Source organism: Ambystoma mexicanum, chromosome 3q (assembly GCF_040938575.1).
Source record: "Ambystoma mexicanum isolate Mex_15411 chromosome 3q, UKY_AmexF1_1, whole genome shotgun sequence".
Taxonomy (NCBI): domain Eukaryota; kingdom Metazoa; phylum Chordata; class Amphibia; order Caudata; family Ambystomatidae; genus Ambystoma; species Ambystoma mexicanum.
The window spans coordinates 508,814,171-508,833,562 of NC_090926.1; positions in this window are offsets into that span (position 1 = coordinate 508,814,171).

The window sequence follows — 19,392 nt, forward strand, 5'->3', positions numbered from 1 at the left end:
TCCTTCATCGAGACATCAATGTTTGCGAATACTTTCTGTAGAGTGTGCCTCCACAAAGAAACAAGCATTGGCAAAGTCAACAGTTTTGGCTTGTGTACAAGTATAAGAAATGTGGCAGGCACTGCTATTAGATGCCAGGTGCCCCTGCCATTTTGCACCTGCTACCATCAATGGTCAATTAATACCACTGCGACTAGGGAAGTGCCTGTCTCATGCCTATACATAAGCCCAAACTGTTGTCATTATCAATGCTTGTTGTAAAGGCCGCTGACATTGCTGATGTTTGGCATGCACACACAGAGATCATGAATGTGACGAAGGAGTGCAATCATTGTCTCAACTCACGTTTTAGAACCAGTGATGATTTAAATGATTAACTGATAGCAGAGATGGACCAGAAACTATAGGCCAAGTGCACAGGCAAGCAATCAGGCACAGCCCCTTGGTTTCACTGCAGCCGGAGGCTAGCAATGTAAAAACACATGCAAACCTAAAACAAGGTTTACCTATTATTGGAAATATAGGAAGAGGTCAATTTTGGAATTTCCCTTTTTTTTGGGCCACAACACAAAGACATTCTATTTCCAAAAAGCACATGCGAAAGCCACACTTCTATTACCACACGCAGACCATCATAATAACATAATTGCATGGGATAAGCTATGTTTTCCTCTTTCTGGAATGGCTTCCACCTTTTCACTATTCTTTCTGCTCCATTAGGAGTATTGAAATAAGCCCTCACTAAATCATGACGTGGTCACAACTATGAAAGGATTGCCTTCAGGATGTAATGTATAACCTTCGATTTGAAAGCAGAAATGCCTGCATGGGGAGACATTAGCAGCTGTTATTGACCATCTCCAATCTTAAGAAGAGAATGCAAGCAGTGCTTTATTTAGAATGTGGCAAGGGCGTCTCTGAGAATTAATCCAAGCTGAGCTAAGCACGCCCCATGCCCAAACAGCCACTTACTTTTGCGTGGAGTGCCAGATGCTTGGTCCAATAAAAGCTACAACTAAACTTATCCAAAGAGACCCAAGTTCCTTTTGATATGGAAAGGCTACATCCTGATTGACTGCATGCTGTACATGATAACAGCCATGGCTGTATGTTAATAGATTTCTTACATCAAATGTTTTTTAAAAGGCACATGACATGGACAGACAGTAGTCGCATGAATTGTTTATATTTTGTGTTGCAATGGTCATATGCCATGAGCTTTAATTCATGCAGATCATTAACCATTTTGCTCCACGGGATCCTTGAGCACAAACAAGTGGCACTGACCTGACCTTGCCCTCCATCTAGCAAGTATTTATGAACCGTGACAAACACTGCCCCTAAATTCGTATGAAAATGCGAATGTAATCCGCAAACAGCCTTGTTATGGTGAACAAGCTCCCTCCACGCCTCAGCAAATGTCAAACAGCCAGTTGCAAAGCCGTTGAGCAGTTGAGCAAGTTACACTGCATGTAAGGTCCCCATCCACACAATCTGCACACAGAGGTATGTCTCTTCAGCTGCCATGGGTTCACACTGATCGTATTCTCACATCAAAGAGATCTCATTGGTTACATGCATATGTGACGCTAATTACACTCAAATCACATCTACTATGATCTGCCCAATACTCCAGGATGGACAAACACATCTGGTATAGGATATACACCACTATAGGAGTAAGGGGTTAAAACATGGTATTTGTGGTGTGCATGTTTGTTTGTTTGTTTGTTTTATTATTTATAATGCACACCAGACCTGAGGGTATCAGGGCACAGAAAGCAACAAGAGATTTTTCAGCTTTGGTTACAGTGCTGTACAGTTATATACAGAAGAAATTATAGGGTTGATTGGTTCAGAGAGGCACAACTGGTGAAACTGCTTGGAGACTACTACCATCAGTAGAAAATAAAACAAACCTAATTAATATTTCAACCCAATATAAGAAATACATCCTCCTGGCTAAAAAGGAAACATATAACAATAGAATCTCACAACCTAAGTCTAGCATGAAAAAACTTTTCACAATACTAAAAGAGTTAGAAACACCTATCCTAGCACAAGAAATCTGCACTGAAGATAAAACCTGGTGCACTAATATTCAGCATTCCCTAAACAATATAGTCTCCAACCTTCAAATTAAGATTGCTCAAAAGGAAGCCTCACTAACACCTCTGATTTCGCCCAATAAAGGGCTGATGTCTTATTGTAAACAAGAGACTCGCTTTACCTTTTCTAAAGTTTCTATTATAGAGGTGGAGAGGGTCATTCTTGCACTCAAACCGTCCAATTGCAAGGGCGAACAATGCCCAGCACAACTTATCAAGGAAGCTGCCAGAGATCTAGCACCTTCTATCTCCAAACTTATCAATGCATCATTTGCATCAGGTACTGACATCAGCAACCTGAAAAAATCTTGGGTACTTCCCCTCCTTAAGAAGCAAACCCTAGACGCGACCATACCTACAAAAAAAAGCCTATAACTACTGTGACTTTCATGTTAACATCTTTAGATAAAGTAGCATAAATACAAATTCAGAACTTCCTGGAATCCAACTTTTTACTAGGATCTCACCAATTCGGCTTCCGGCCTTAACATGGTACGGAAACAGCACTAATTGACCTTAAGGCCCAAATAGATGAATTCAGAGACAATGGACAACTAGCACTACTCCTCCTCCTCCTCGACCTCTCAGCTGCATTCGACCTGTTAGACCACAAGGTCTTATGTAGCTGCTTGGATTCAGCAGCCCATTTTTCCAGGACACTATAGTATGGATACAGTCATTCCTTGGCAATAGTACTATAAGAGTCTTCTCCCCCTCAGCAGCAGCAGACCCTATCCTCATCACCTGTGGTGTGCCCTAGGGATCATGTTTCTCGCTGACCCTTTATAATATATTCACGAGGCCCCTCTTTGACGATCTGGACCATCTGGGTATCGCCTACATGAATTCGAATTATGCTGACGATACTCAGATCCTCCTACCACTTACTGGAGATTATGGAAAAGACTTGCCCTTGATGAATAGAATCTATAGTATTGTTCAGGCATGAATGGCCAACCATGGAATCTGCCTGAACGATAATAAAACAGAGCTCATTGTCCTTGGCACTACCTCGCACTTGACTAAATGAAGCCTGGATTACTCATCCTTTACTATTGATGATGTCCTTATGAAAGTGGCCAAAGAGGTGAAAACCCTAGGTTTCTACTTAGATGCCACTCTAACATTCACTAAACAGGTAAACTCCCTGGCATCTTCTTCTGCATACACATGCAAATTAATCAAAGCCGGCAAACAATTTCTTTCCTTCAACAGTTGCCTAATTCTCTCCCGAGCTCTCATACTTTCCAAACTGGAGTATTGTAACGCCCTCTACATTGGTGCGAACAAACACATCATCAAAAAAATACAGGTACTCCAGAATAACGCCTTGAGAGCCGCACTAAACATAACAAGGAAATAACACATTTCCACTACCTGGAGACAACACAAATGGTTATCCACTTTTGATAAAATTTGCCTAAAAACGGCTTGCACATGTATTCTCTGACATCTGTTAGGTACTTGTTCTATATGTAACCAACCTGAACATATTCTTATGCTTTGCGCTCTTATACCCTTGGGTCTGCTGTGCACTACAAATAAATAAAACAAGCAAACAAAATGCCAAGATAAGTAGACTCAATATGACAATGTCTGTTCACGCACCACACTAGCTTGACAGGCAATGATGCTGCAGTAGGGTATGTAACTAGGTTGCTCCATGTGCACACCGACTCTGACCAGGACAATAAAGATGACATTACTCCCAGCGAAGGGATGGAGAAAGAGGGAACGAGGCAGGCCGTGTCTTTATTTGACAGATGGTATCTTAACAGAAAGTACACCCGGGATAGCTGGCAGCTTGCCAAAGTCACTGCATTGCAAATATATACACATTCAATGCAAGCGGCAGGCTCTACCAAGCCGCTGCTGTTAATTAGACAAAGTAATCATGCCCCTTGCTGCTCTTTACTGATGCACATACTTAAAATGAAAAATAAAATAAAAAAACAGCATATTAGTAAAATAAACACAATGCTCATTATATAGTTAGAATAAAATAAAACAGGCACCCTTGAAAATCACTCGCTTTACCTCTGTCTTCAACTGATAAGCAGACAAACATACAGCTTTACCGCTTGCTTCGAATTATAGAAACAAAATGGCTTACTTGTAGAAACAAGCATAGACTACCGATCCAATCACACTATGCTGACATCACTTGCTACAAATCCAATCAGGTCATGTTTAAATCACAAGACAATAGAATACCACTCACAAATCAGTGCATGGACAATTTGAAAGCCATTTTACAAAACACGTATCTATAACAGTAACAGCTTTATTTTGAAAACCAAATACATCAAAATATGTAACATAATTTAAAAGATACAGTACATTGTGGAAGTTAAAATGGCTGACAAATTAAGCACACAATACAAATGCAGGTAAAGAGTGCAAAAAGGGGTGTGGTTTGAGGGAAAATGGGTGGGAATGGGAGGAAATCATATAGATCTGACTTAGAGATGGGTGCCAAATGGCTGGGACACATAGCCAAACAACACAAATCCATCCTCATATGTCATCTGCATTGAACAGCTTTAGAGACCCTCATTATGTTAAAGCTCTTATTTTAATATCAATAGTTTTTGCTTAAAGGTAACGCTTTCAGCACCACCTCATAGCCAAAACTAAAATGAGAAGGCAAACACCCGTTACCAATTATGTAACTCTCTATCATCAGCTACAACTCAAACTGTAACCATTAGTAAATCAAAATGTACTCACAGGGTTTAGCTGCTGTCATATCCTACCAATTGAACATCATTGACCAGACACGAAAAAAAAAGTGCTCAGTGACCAACTACATTTGACCAACCTCTTACTCAAGGCAAGATACAACTCAATGTTATCATTCTCCAGCTCAATGCAGGATGTCGATAAATCTTAGCAACCCACTACGTGGTTCAAATGCTAGAAATATATGTTTTCTCATCTTACTCATGACATCTGACATGTGGCATGTGGGGACAATGCTTTCCAAAGGTCATCTGTGTACATGGTGTGTAATCCTCCTCTCCCCAATGGCGCTGCAATTCCCCATCAAAGTCCATGCCTCACATACCATGTGCTTGCATGTAGCTCCAGGTAAATTCAACTCAAACTTTGTAAAGGACGCATTTAGGTGCTCTCATACTTTTATGTTCCTGCTTCGTTACTACTTCCTTTTCTGTCATGTTGACTTAGCATGTACCAATTACAGCAGTATTGAATGCATCTCATTCACAAGTGCAGCTAATTACCATTGTGCTATTCAATGCACTTATTTAAACCGACCGTATTACTTTTAGTCTTAAAAATAAGCTCTTGATTTTTTCGGTGCATTATAGTTGTGTTGACAGCCGCATCTATACCCTTTTCCTCCTGTACTAACACAGTCCATCGCAATTGTTCAGGCGTATGATTAATTTCCAAAACATGTCCAAAATATGTTCCACGAATGGTGGAGAGAATTGTGTTTCTGATACAACTTTTTAATTCAGTGATGCAAACACAAACTCTCCTTTCTCTTTTATTTACATAAAGTCGGTGGCACGGGCACCAAAGTGCATAAACCACTAAACTGGAGTTGCAATTAGCAAATGTAATTTGTTTCCAGGTCTACATAGCCGTCTATCCACTGCTGTGCTTCTTTCTGTGTGTGCACTGTCTTTATGCTGTGCTTTGGGTTGTACCCTGGCTGATAGTCATTAAGGAGGTGAAGTTATACATTTCTGGCGAGTAGTTACAATTACTGCAAATTCATGTTCTTCTCATCACAGTTATTGAATCCTCGCAGGTCAAATCTATTGCAGTCATGCAAGGAAATACTGTTTACCATTACAAATAGAAAGTCCAGGTCTGACAATTCCTTATTCTCTGCATTTTGAGAGGAGCCTAGCTTTAAAAAAGGAAGGCATTTGGATTGAATCTTTAAAACAAATATATATTTATGTATTTATTTATTTTAGTAGACAAGAGATTTACCTTGTTTCTCTGAAGTGAGTAGTGAGCTCATAGAGTAAGGACGGAAACGAGGAAGACAAGGCCTTGGAGTATTGAGGATTACCTCTAAGTAAACTGGTCCTATGATTTTGTCGGTAAGCAGTGAATCGTGGTTAACATAGCATTAACATTTAACATGTTTCTATACACGAATGCTGTACTTACAATTACATTATTTGTTAACATAAGTGCCCTTTTCTATTGTTGTAATAAGCCTAACCTGCTGTCACAGTTGTAACGCGTTCCCACAATTTCTTGAGAGTTATTGGGGACATATTCCTGGGTGGGCGCTCATTTAGTTACAATGGCCACCATGCACGATTGTTTTGGCTTCAAAGAAAGAATGCTCTGGAACGAGAGAGGAGTGTAAGGTAGAGATTGACAATTCCGAAAACCCACGCAAACGCATGAACTCGTTCCACACAGTGAGCCGGTCCGACATAAAAACATGCGGTGACTGAACTCATTGAGAATTCGAGAACTACTGGCAGATGGAAAGCGTACATCGCCGTCCCTGCTGTATGCACTCATGGGCTGCGGCCTCTGCTGGTATTCAAGGTTACACTCATACCTTGGGAGAGTCATCCGGTTTGCCTCATTGTTAGATAATTATATCTTGCTCTGCATGATTGGCGTCTGATTCCTGAAAATGAATGGTATTTATTGGTGCATACAAAAAGCTTTGGCTGGGCGAACATGTACTGCGAATTAAATAATGTGGGTGCCTGCTTTCCATTGCATTTTACTCTATTCATTTGGATTTGTTTCTTGTGGATTTTAATCCCTGAGTGCATTGCTTGCGTCCTCTTAGACGGACGCATTAGTTATTAGTACATTATGTGGATCTCGCATGCCTAGAGTGGCGTAGACAAGTCAGGGCATTGCTGAAACTTCCCAAAGAGTCTGTTGCAGGAAATATTAGTTCGTCGTCTCTTACTAATTGCATCAGGCAGTATTAAAATAGACACGTGTGGCGGAGCTTCTTAATATGCAGACCTGTATGAATTGAAATGGTGTAGGGGTTTAGTCATGTTGGTTGATGAGTAAAGACAGCTATCAATATCGGTTATTGGCAGGAACAACCACATATACATTGTTAAATCTATTGACTTAGTATATTTTACGGAAACACTACATTCTATTGCATCACTTGCCTGGTACATCCCAGGTGTAGTTATGGGATTCGCCTTAGTCTAAAGTGCCAAGGGAGGTCTGAGAGATTCATTTCCTTCCCAAAGCAGGTTACAATTAGTCATCACAATTTCCATACACAAGAAGAATGAATAAATCGAGTGAATAAGGGCTCTATTCATGAAACTTTTAGTGCAGTGCAACGAGATATTGCACTAATGCAAAAGTGGTGTAAAGTCAATTTGCATTGCAAAAATACACTTTGCACCGTTCTGTGCATCAGGGTGTTTGCTGGCAGTATAAAGTCACTTTACCCTACCTTTGCAACATGCTAAAAGTTCCATGAATTGGGCCCTAAATGTATTACAAAACAGAAGTTGTTACCCCAGAACTGCCAGACAGGTGCTTGATGGTAATGCCTTTTTTTTTAATCACATAACTAGGACACAAATCTAGAGAAATAACTAGTCAACGCCACGCAACTATTGAATGATTTAAATCAGCTACATGTGACAAGAATTTAGATGCCACTTATATTTTGCTGCACGTCAGGGTACTGGGGGATATGCTTACCTCAAAAAAGGGCAGGAAAATGTGCCAAGTCCGTTTATACTTTTTATATTAAAAGTAAATACTCCTATATCTGGCTTTCGCCTGATCAGTGAGCCACATCTAACAATCTAGGCAATTGTTTCCGTGGTGTGTACTTTCATCGTCCACTATTCTATTCTGTAACATAGTGATATGACTACACAGTGTTTTTTTGTGTTGAGTAAAAAACATCTCCTTAAACACTTCTGCCAGGAGAAATCAATGAAGAAACTCAGAATCACTATCTGCTACTGGAAACATGGTGACGTTGCCACGCACACCAGGTGCATATGATGTCTGGTTGACTTCATATGTAATGTCATTGTTTGAAATTCCAAACGAGCTATACCAAGATTGGTAAATCACTTCCATTAAAGTCCTTTGAAAATGTATGCATCAAGACTTCAGCAACTTTGTGGTTTTGGCGATTACCAATTAGATTTTTGTTTCTGTTACTTTTTACTTTGGAGTTGTAAACCATTTTGATTATTTTTCATCTGTGCTTGTTCCTGTCGTTTCATGTAATTCATCTGTGAGAATCTACTACTTTCTTTGGCTTCACTTGGTTATTTTACTGGACATTCATCGAACAACACACACTTGGACTTCAAACCATATGACTTGAAGCACAGCCATCGCCGAGAAGCAGAAACATGTCTGATGTGTTGGTTGATTATAGTAAAACATTCTTCTCTGATATCATTGACAAACACTACTGCTGCTTCAAAAATCAGCGGCGCTTGCGGCATCATCAGCAGCACCACAACCCAACAAAATCACTCCTCTGATCAATACGCCCACGACTCTAGTTCTTGTGTGAGTCATTACCTTTATGATGCATCTAGATTCTTTACAGTCGTGTTTATGGTTAAACATTTGTGCATTTTTATTTTCACTTTTCTTTTGCATTTCATTGTTAGACCCCTCACGGTATGAAAACGAATCACCAACCCAAAACCCTCTGCTAGATCTTGCTGTCATGACCCAGAGGAGGTCCTGGTTTTCTTAACACAGCTACCTTAGGGCCTACCTGGCGAGGGTCCGACGTTGAGTGGGCCTACCTTCCCCAATCTACTCCATTGCTGAAAGCACAGAGAATTCGATGCAAAGAGATTGTGCCCCACTACACTTCTGTGTGAGAGGGCATTTTCGCTCCAAGGATAGAGAACACTCCTGGGACCATGGAGCAGAAGTCCCAGTTCTAACTAAGGCAGAACGTTGCCACACACCCCAGGGATAGGCAGCATGGAGCACACCTTCATGTGGTGGTGGCTTCTAAATGTGGCTCATTTTAAGGTGAGAACCCATATACAGACACATCGCTATGTCACAGTTAAGTTCAGGAGTTCAGACCCGGTGCTTTTTCAGGGTTACCCTGCCCAAAGTTCCGCAAGAGACAGATTGCAACGCTTTTTCAGATTAAGGATATTGGAGATGAAGGGCGAGCATACACTTTCAAAGATGAGGTTATTTGTCATACAGACTATGGGTAACTGACAAGGAGCAGCCTGACAATGCAAGACTTATCCTAGATTCTGACCTGCTTAAGAGGGGTTCACACACCAGTGAGAATAAGGGTATCCAGTGGTTGCAGATAATGCCACAACACGCCTCTTGCATTTTAGGAGATTGTCATGTATATGGGATGAGGATTGAATGTTGTACAACTTTCATTTATGTTATTGGCAGGGCAATGACTGGGGCCATGCCCATACAAATGAGGGATACCATATGAGTTTTTGTTTTGGCCTAACACGTATGTATTCTTGTAGGTATGTATGTGTGGAACAGGCCCACATGTTTAGAGAGGAATGAAGTGATGGTACCAACAATGCTGGAGTGTGGGCAAACGTGCAATATACTGTGCTTCCTGTGTGGAGTGGTGCCTATAATCTGGACAAGCTTGCTGTTTATCCCTGGCTAGCTCTAGCCCCTCAAAGCAGGAAGTGCACAAACCTGTAGCAGCATGAGATTTCTGGTGGATGAAACATTTAACAGTCAGGCCATCCCTCCCGTAGGGTGCAATCAATGGGGTGGGTGACTGATTAGGCATTGGGCCTGATGGATATTCCGTTTCACATAATACATTATAGGATCAACCATTTTATGATGCTAGTATGTGATTTTCATGGTTGCTGGGAGACCTGTTAATACAAAGGGTGTTAGGGAGAATTCTCCAAAATGGCTAATTTCCCTTACCTACTGAGTCCCTCAGCAGCTTTGCTGGATTTCTAGGATATTTTTGTGTGTGTTTTACATTTTTGTGTTCATAGACTGGGGAGCTTGACCTACTCCATATGCATCTTCTTTTTACTGTGTGTCACACAGCACCCTTAGTGCAGTGACATAGGGTTGTATTTTTAAGATTTCCCTCTTTAAACTCCATTTCCTGGGACTGACTACTGTCTCCCAGAACATGTAAGGTTGCCATTGACTTTACTAGTCTTTTTAAATTCACAGACCCAGTACAGCCTATCTTACAAAGAGTCCTGGAAAGGGTTAATAGTTATCCCTTTTTGGCTGTCCCTCATGGAACATTAGTTTGTTCCCATTTCTTTAAGATTGGGTGGTAGCATTGGTATCTACCATATTTTTCCTACCACAGTTTATTTAAATAGCCTGGTACTGTTTTAGGCAAAGTAGTAGCCTCAAACTTCTTAAATCCGCTGGATTACCATTTACTTTTATTTGGCTCTGGCTAGGTTTCTTCACCATTTCTTTTTCTAAAGGTCTTTCTCGTGTTTTACTGTACACGCCAAACCAGGTTTGGTTCCTTTGTTCACCGTCCTTTGGTGAGTTTCTGCACAGAAGCCCTCCTTAGGCGCCTGAATGTCTGAGGGGGACAGGATGTGATGGAGGGGTTTGAGGCTCCCTGCACAGGGTCTCCTTGGAGACCCTTGTCGCACTCTGTATGACTGGCTGTGGTGACTGTCCCGCCAGGACAGCCACCCCGCTGTGTGATTGTCAGCCTTGCTGTGTAAATACAGGAAAACTGCATAAAAGCAGGTCTCTGGGACTAGGAAGGCAGAGTCGCCACTGGATCAAGAGAACCAAAGAGAAGCTGAAGGAAGAGGACCACTACTATGACTGAACCTCCCGGTGAAGACCTGCTGCTGGTCCGAATCTCCAAACTTCAATGACAGAGAAAATCTGCAAGGTATCTTCCTTCCCTTGAGCTGGTGGGACTAACCAGTTCACCAAACACCAAGCAAGGCCTCCCTCCCCTGGTCGAATTTGCTGTGCACAGCTGCTGTAATAACCAGGAGGAACGGATCCTGTTTGGGTTTTAAGGAGGGCTCCTTTTATTTGTTGATTTGCTCTGCTGCTGGTTTCTTCCCTGTGCAATGCAGGACCCTCCAGTCTTCCTACTCCGTGTCAGTCCGACAGTCACTTCAGGAACCGTGAGCTTGCAGGACCTGCCTCAGCTACAGCCTTCTTCTTCATTTAAGGTACTGTTCAAACCCGGTGTATGTTACGTCTGACTGCGGTGAAAGTGTTTGAAATCTTTCACCAATCCGAGGGCTTGTCCGTTTCTACTCTTTTAAGTAACTTTTCTTTAGACCAACTTCATTTCAAACTCTTGGCAAAGACTTAACCGCAAACTACTCTGAACTGTGTGATCCTCTGCAAAGACTCTGTACCATTAACATTGGCCCAGGCCTATTCATTTGAATCCTCATTGTAGCAATCCTTTTCTAAATTGCCCTGCATACTTACTTGTTGGTGCTGCTTAATTTTGTATAACCTTGTCTTTCCCTCCCTTTTAAATTTGCTGGAGTGCCATTTTGCTCAAACTTAATTTCTGAGCTTAACTTGTCCAGAATTCATCAGGTGTTGTGTAGCTTATTAAGAGTGTGATTTTTCTGCTGCTTTACTTAGTGAATTGTTTTACAACTGATGTGTAAATATATTTATATTCTTTTACTCAGAAGCATTGAGTCAGTGTTCGTTTGAACCATAGTAATTGCTGTCCTTTGTGTAACTATTGACACTGCTCACTTTACTCTTGAGATACATCTGGCTGCTGAGCCATCGCTACCACTTTACTGTGTAGTACAGGCTTGTACCAAAGCTGAATTTGTACTTGCACTTGTAGTCTTAATTGCGTGTGGTGTTCCCAAAGGGTACTGCATATGATTCTGCCTAACAAAGGGTAGTACGTTGGTGTCCTTTTCTCAGATTGCTCGATTTAAGCCAAAAGAAGAGCAGAAAATACAATCACTGTGGGTGTGAGTGACGGTTCTACGTTATTTCGCCGAACGAAATTTCATCGTGGGACTTTTCATCGCCGACCCGTTCATCGCCAACATTTTTTAAAAAAATGTATTTATGGGGGGGCTGTGCCCCCCCAAACCTCCCGCTTACTTAAATAATCATACCCCAACCCGCACAAACACCCCCCCCTAAAAAAATGTTTACAAAAAAAAATGTTGGCGATGAAAGGGTCGGCGATGAAATGTCCCAAGTTGAAAAATACTTCAACGAAATGCGTGTATACCGTGAGTGACTCTGTTGGCAAAAAGGTGTTCCTATGGTATTCCTGAGTGACATTACAGTATCTGATGGGACAGCATAACGCTCTTAGGCATTGCATTTCTATTTTTAGGTACTCTGATAATGCTGCCAAATCAGTCCTCTCCTTCATGATGTGCTGAGGTGTGAATTATTGTGACAATAAGCCCCTCGACAGCGGGCCAATACCGCCCCAGGTAATGCACCTGGAACCCATAGTTACAGGCCTGATCGTAGCAAGGGCCTTAACGAGGCCCCAGGGGCATTACCGTGGGCGGTATTGGCCCCCAGTCGAGGGGCTTATTGCCATTAGTACCCCCGGCATTAGAGCGGGGTACTAATGGCATTTTTTTCTGTTGCATTTCAAAACAGAAAAAAAAGAAATTAGAAAAAAGATCAAATAAAATGGCCGCCGGGAAAGGGAAAACGTTTTCCCTTTCCATGCGGCCATCGGGAGCAGACACGCTGGGAACAAAAGTGTTCCCAGCGCGTTCGCTCCCAAGAAAAGAAGAAAAAAGAAGGTAAGTGGGGTTGGGAGGGGAGGAGGGGATAGTTTGCAGGGGAGGGAGGCGGAGAAAAAAAAATGTACCTGAGTCCCCAGCGGGGGACGAAGGCAGCTTCCAGCCATGGGGAGGCTCGGAGCCGGGATTGCCCTGTTTCGAGACTCCTCATTGGGTAAGGGGCTGCCACTCCTCCCGCGGGGAACAAACCCACGCACGTATGTGCGTCCACGGGATTACATCATGGTATTCTCGGAAATTAGCCAATCACGTTAAGTCTATCCTGTGGACGCACGTTCACCCAGCACTAACAGTTTGATATAGCTAATGTTTCATTGCTTCTTAGCAGTGAGCTTGGGCCCATTCAAGACAAAGCAAGCACTATGAGAGGTCACACAAATCATGTGGCCAAATGGTGACATGCTCGCACTTATTCTTGTATATTAAATTAACGTCCTCAGTGTACAAATAACATGTGACATGAGCCAGACATATTGACATGCTATTTGTCTGATAATTCCCAGCTCTTTTGTCATTTGGTCTTAGGGGTTCTGTTCTTTCCTGGTTCTCTTCTTATCTTTCAAACCAAACTTTTACTGTCTCCTGGGCTGGTCAGACCTCCCCACCTCTTCCCTTTGAGCATGGGGTTCCCAGGGGTCTGTTTTTTACCTCTGAGCTCTCACCTATAATTTCGCTCTTTGGTCTTTCTGATCACTTTTATGCAGACGACACACAACTCTTGCTTTCCTTCTCGTCTTTCACTCATGAAATTTACCATACCCTCAGAGCTTGTCTCTCTGCCATCAAATCCTGGATGGCTTCTCATTGTCTTACTTTAAACAACACAGGGAAGACTGAAGTACTATTCTTCCCTGCTAACACTATTCCACATCACCCACCACCTCCTTCAATGTTTTTTCCACCTGCTAGCCTTTCTATCTCTCCCACTGCTCGCAATCTTGGTCTATATCTTGATTATAATCTTTCTTTTGATCACCACATTTCCCTTACCTCTAGCTTTACCGTTTTACCGTTTTCACCTTTACAACATCCGCAAAGTTTTCTCTTTTCTTACCTTTCAGGACACTAAACTTCTTCTACCTTCCTTAATTTTGACTCTATTTCTTCCTCTCTCGCCTCACTTGGTTGTCTATCATTTCATTCTCAACTTAAATTCCATTTTCTATGCTTAGGTTTCAAATCCCTCTGTCCGCTTGCTGCTGGCTATCTTGCCTCTCGTCTTTCCTTTTATTGACCATCTCGCTCTTTGTGCTCCTCTAGTCTTCTTAGATTAAATGTTCCATGTCCACCTGATGCCCATTCCCGCTTTCGTTCTTTTCAGCTACTTGCCCCCCTTCTTTGAAATGCCCCCTCTAGCTATTCGTTCTATTACTGCCTACTGTACTTTCCGTTCCTCTCTGAAAACTCATCTTTTACACTCTTCCTGATTGTTTGCTACCAGCACTGATGACTTGTATGCCCACAATTATTATTGTACCGTGTTGTGATTTTTAATTGTACAGCGCCTTGGAAAAAAGCGATATATAAAACATAAAAATACAAAACAATACAAATAAAAATGTTAGTCATGCTGCATCCAAATTTCGCGTGACCAGATTTGGTGCTGCAGGGAAAAATTGCATCATGGACCGCCGCCTGTTATACCCCCATGCACCCTATACAAATTCGCCTACCCAACTCCACTATATGACAAGTAGGAGACACCCCTAATCTACCACTGCCCGCTGTTGCACTACAACCACCTCCATAAGCCCCATCTCGGTCATCCTCATGTTCTCACCCCCCTCAACCCAACTGAACCCCACCCCAGCCAGTTTCTAACTTTTTTTTTCCAACTGCTACATCGCTTCTGGGCACACATCGTGTTGAGCAATGTCAGGCATGTGGTGTTCCCACAGGCTGCTCTTCAGGAAAGGCAGCCTGTCAGGGACGGGCTTTTGAGCAAATGGGGTTACTCCCTCAGATTAATCATGGCATTGGATTGGTACAGGTGCCTCGCCAGAATGTATCCATCTTGCCACTTTCTTCCAACATTCTGGAGAGGTTATATATTTGAAGCAGGGGCATCCTAATTGGAACATATTCCAACATTCTTAGACTCATCTTTGGGCCCAGATGTATTCATTCTCTGGCTGTGTGTTGAGCTGAGGGCCTGACATGCGTTAATGTACTTGCATAAAGCAGATGTGGGGTGGACTGTTCCTGTTGTTGGGCTCGGATTTGAAGTTGTTATTTAGCCTGCAGGTTTGTCCATGGTCTGCTGCATCTCTGCTGTGGTTCTGCTGTGGTCCTGTTCGCAAACTTTTGGAAGGTCGGAGCTCTTGGAGATGTGAATGAGGCTAGAGTATTCTACAGTGTTCCAAAAGGTGTGTAGGGGAGCGGGGCAACCTCACAGCAGCACTTAGCCTTGAGGTAAGGAGTTAGAAGTGATTCCCTTTACATCTTAGCTGCCTGGGAACCATCAGTGGGTGGAACAGTTGGAAGTGCTGCCCTGAACTGTACTTGCTATTCTAAGCTTTTCTAAGCTCTGGGGAAGGCCCATACTACATATGAATAAACTCGAAAATGTGTTATTCATTCTGAGGTCCAGGCTTCCTGTCCATCTTTTTGTGTCCCATTTTAGGTGGCTTTTTGCTAGATTCAGTCACCATATTTTGGACTCTTGTCCAGGTGGATGGGGTCTTCATAGGACATATAGTTTCTAGGATGTCATAATCAGGCGGCTGGTTCATTCCTCTGCTCTTGGACATAGACAGATAAGTCATTTCTGTTCAAGATGGAAGGACATAGAATGTAGTGTAGAAGAACTTGCTAAACATCCCTCATGAGTATTTGCAGTGGTCTGTTTCTTCCTCAAGAAGTAGTACCTTGCCTCCAGCCCACTAATGTGCACTTTTGTTAGAACTCAGACCACTTTCCTCCTTCATACACATATCTTTGTTTTCACATAATAAAGGGCCTGTCATCACAGGTTTCTGTGCACTGCTTTTCATTGAACTTTTCTGCCATGTATCAATATTTTGAAGTTTGCATTTTGAGGTGGCCTGGACCAGATGTGGTGTTTTTGGGCTTGTACTATCATCACCTGCTCTCATCACCTCATCTGAAAGGGTGTTAGTTTGTGTCCTTCTATTTCATGATTCCGATAAATCATTCCTAACTGAATGAGTGCATCTTTGTTGGGTCTTTTCTGTATTCTTTCATATAGACCCTGCATTGTTAAATTAACTTCTAGGTTGCTGATTTGAATGTAATTACTACACCCGTTATTTCTATAGTACTTCCCAAAAGGGTCCCATATCAGGAGTTCCTTCTGAAGTAGGCTTCCATGGTTCTTCATGGAACAGGAATTGAGCAAGGATTTCTTTGAAATGGTCTTCTATCTTTGCAATAGGGCCTCAGGGCTAACTACTTTAGACCGAGGTGTCACAATGGATGAGCACCCTTCAGGGAGAAGGCTAGGTTATTTTCTGAATCTGTGATACTGAGGCATGTCCCAGCCTTGAGCTTACAATTAGTTGTTTGGCCTACTAAGATGTTTTCCCGTTGGTCACATTTCTGATTCCAGGCAGAGAGCTTTTTGGACCTTGTATACAAAATGTTTTGGTACTCTTTTCAAATGTTCAAAAATGTTTGTATTTCTCAAACGGGGAAACATCCGAGTTTCTGGTCTTCCAGTTTGGTTGCTGACAGGAAGTTATTCAGCAGGCTTTGATATGTGTCATGTATAATGACTGGGATGAGCAGGAGGGATGTAGGGTTAATGCCTATATTGCTGATTAGTAGTTTTCAAGACTCATTGGGCCTCATTATAACAGTGGCGGTACAGTGATAACGGCGCTGGTAGTGCTGCCTGTGCGGTTATCACTGTACCACCACATTACGAGTTCCAGACCAGGCATGCAGAGCGGCACCAGCGAGCAGAACTGGATGGTAGCAACGGTACCGCTATGAATGGTACCGCTGCTATCATCCTCCCCATTCACATTTAGCCCTATGGGGGCTCAAATGGAAATGGGGACGTACCGGGTCTGGGTCCTGCAAAAGGGAAATTACTGGGCACGCCCAGGTTGGAATGGCCCGGTAATTCCCCTTTCGCAGGACCCAGAGCTGGACCTGAGTTTAGAGGTAGCCATGCCGGTAGAAATGAGGATGGTCACCTCCAACCTCGTAATGAGGCCCACAGTAAAAAAAAAAAAAAAAAACAAACAGTAAAATTGTGGTTAGGCTGAGTGGTTCTTATGCCTCCAGAAGGAGGAAGAAAGAGTTTCTTAAAAGAAAATACTCTTTCTGTAGAGGAGTGGGACTCATTTAAAAGATAATGGTAGTGCCAAGGAAGTACAGAACTATGAGTAATGAAGTAATGATAAGAAATGGTAACACAGAGTAAGAAATTGGGCATGTTTACAGACCTAAAAACAGCAGTACACTAACAACCTCTGTTGTAGTCCCAGACGGTCCAGTCAAATCAATTCTTGCCTGAGCTGGTTCAAGCATTAACAACTGGGAAGCTTTAATTGGCAGAAAGGCAAGTGCTGAAAGAGAGGCTTCAGAAAGAGAAAGGGAAAAAGACTTGAGAAAGGCTCTTTTGAAAAGGTTTGGATTGGAATCAGGGCTTGCTCTATGGTTGGCATATGGGGTTGTGGAAAATTTTGTGCTAATAGGGAGCAAGTGCCTGGAGTCCTCGACTATCTAATAGGGAGTTAAGCAGAGACTCTTGTGTACATGACTTGGAAGAGTAAGTATCAGCCACATCCTCAAGATGTGTAGATTTGAAGAGTAAAGACCAACTTTGACTAAGCTGAACAGAATGCTCTGTTGGCATGCATTTTACACCAACAACATTTGTAGAATTCAATTTCCAAAATTTGACTCCAATATAAAGGTGAAAGAGTATGGCAAAGTTCAATTGTGGGTCAACACTTTACCACGGGCAGATCAGAGTGAATCCTAAGCTGCTGTCCATGAGATATGAGAACAGTGGTTTGTTTTATATCTCTTGCTCAAAAGGCCAGTGGGCCTGAAACATAAAATACATGTAAAATTGGAAAGTCCCATTGAAACATGTTTGTATATCAGGCCCAGAGGCTTCTAAATGTAATAGATTGAAAGTTAGTTTTAGTTTTTGACAACGCTTGAATGTTTTGTGTTTTGTTTTCATACTCTATTGTTGAAATGTCCGTCTTTGAGGGAAAAGAAGGTTCACATTTAAGTTTCAAAAAGACATTTGTGTAAAAAGTATGGAAGAGATTTGTTTCCTTTTTTCTGATAGCATTTCCATTGTGCCAGTGAGCTATAATTGTGAAATAATGAACACCATATAGGTTTTTATTTGATACCATGAAACATTGTTAAATAGTTTATATCAAATTATATTGTAACTTGCATTGTGTGTGGAATAAATGTTGTCATATTTAGGGTGTGATATACAGATGGGTTTCCTATGGGGTTGGGCAATAATAAAATACGTCTGTGAATCAGGCCCTTAGTGTTTTCCAGATCACTGAGTATGTGGCATTGTCATGAATATGAAGCCCAATTTGTATGATTCAAAACTGCCTGCGCCTTGGCTTCTTCTAGACAGATAAGAATCAAACCTGGTTCCATGTACCAGGGAAGTGAAAAGGATGAGTATACTCTTAGGCATATGTCTGTGAAAGTGTATTTCTATGGGTAGGAAGCCAAATCAATGTGTAATGTCATGAACTGAAATAAAGAATGTATCAAAGTAAGGGGGTAACATAAATAAATACATATGACTCCATGTCAAGAACAACTCTACCAGCAAACTGTCTTATGTATTTTTGAAGATCAACCATGTATTATATGGGCAGAGGGGTGACGTTCAGAGAGACACCTGCCAATAATAGATGCATGGTACATGGAAATTAACCAAAAATACATTTTGAGGTTGGTTTGTTTTTGTGGCCTTAGGATCTGATAGGTAAATACAATCATGAATACGTGATTTAACAAGTTAAACTTATTCCAAGATATGTTTTGCATGACATAAACGTCACACAAGAGGACTAAGGTGATATATTTCATACAGAACACATTCTTTACAGTTGCATGCATACTCACTCCATTGGCAGCAAGTGATAAAAATGTGAGCAAGAAAGTGATATCTGAATTGCTGGAAAATTATGGTTTACTTTGGAAAGCCTCACTTGGTGTGTGCATGAGTTGGTGAAGAAAGACATAGCAGTCAAGATCAAGGTGCAGGAGATACAATAGAGAGCAACATATTTGGAACAGGATATACCTTCAAGAAACAAAGCAAACTCATGTAAAAATGCTTACCCTGTTGCAGACATGAAGCATCAACTGTGGCACATATAAGATGAATGCAATAGGCCCATGAATTAGTTAAGGTAGTTGCCTGAAAGTAATTAAGGAGGTTCATCTAAACATATGTAACCCCAAGAACATATGACTGTACAAAGTAAATGAGTGCAGGATTATATTAGTCAGATAGGAAAAAGGGTTACATTATGCTGAGTATGAGAAGAAATAATGGAAGAAAGAGGCAAAGAGCTTAT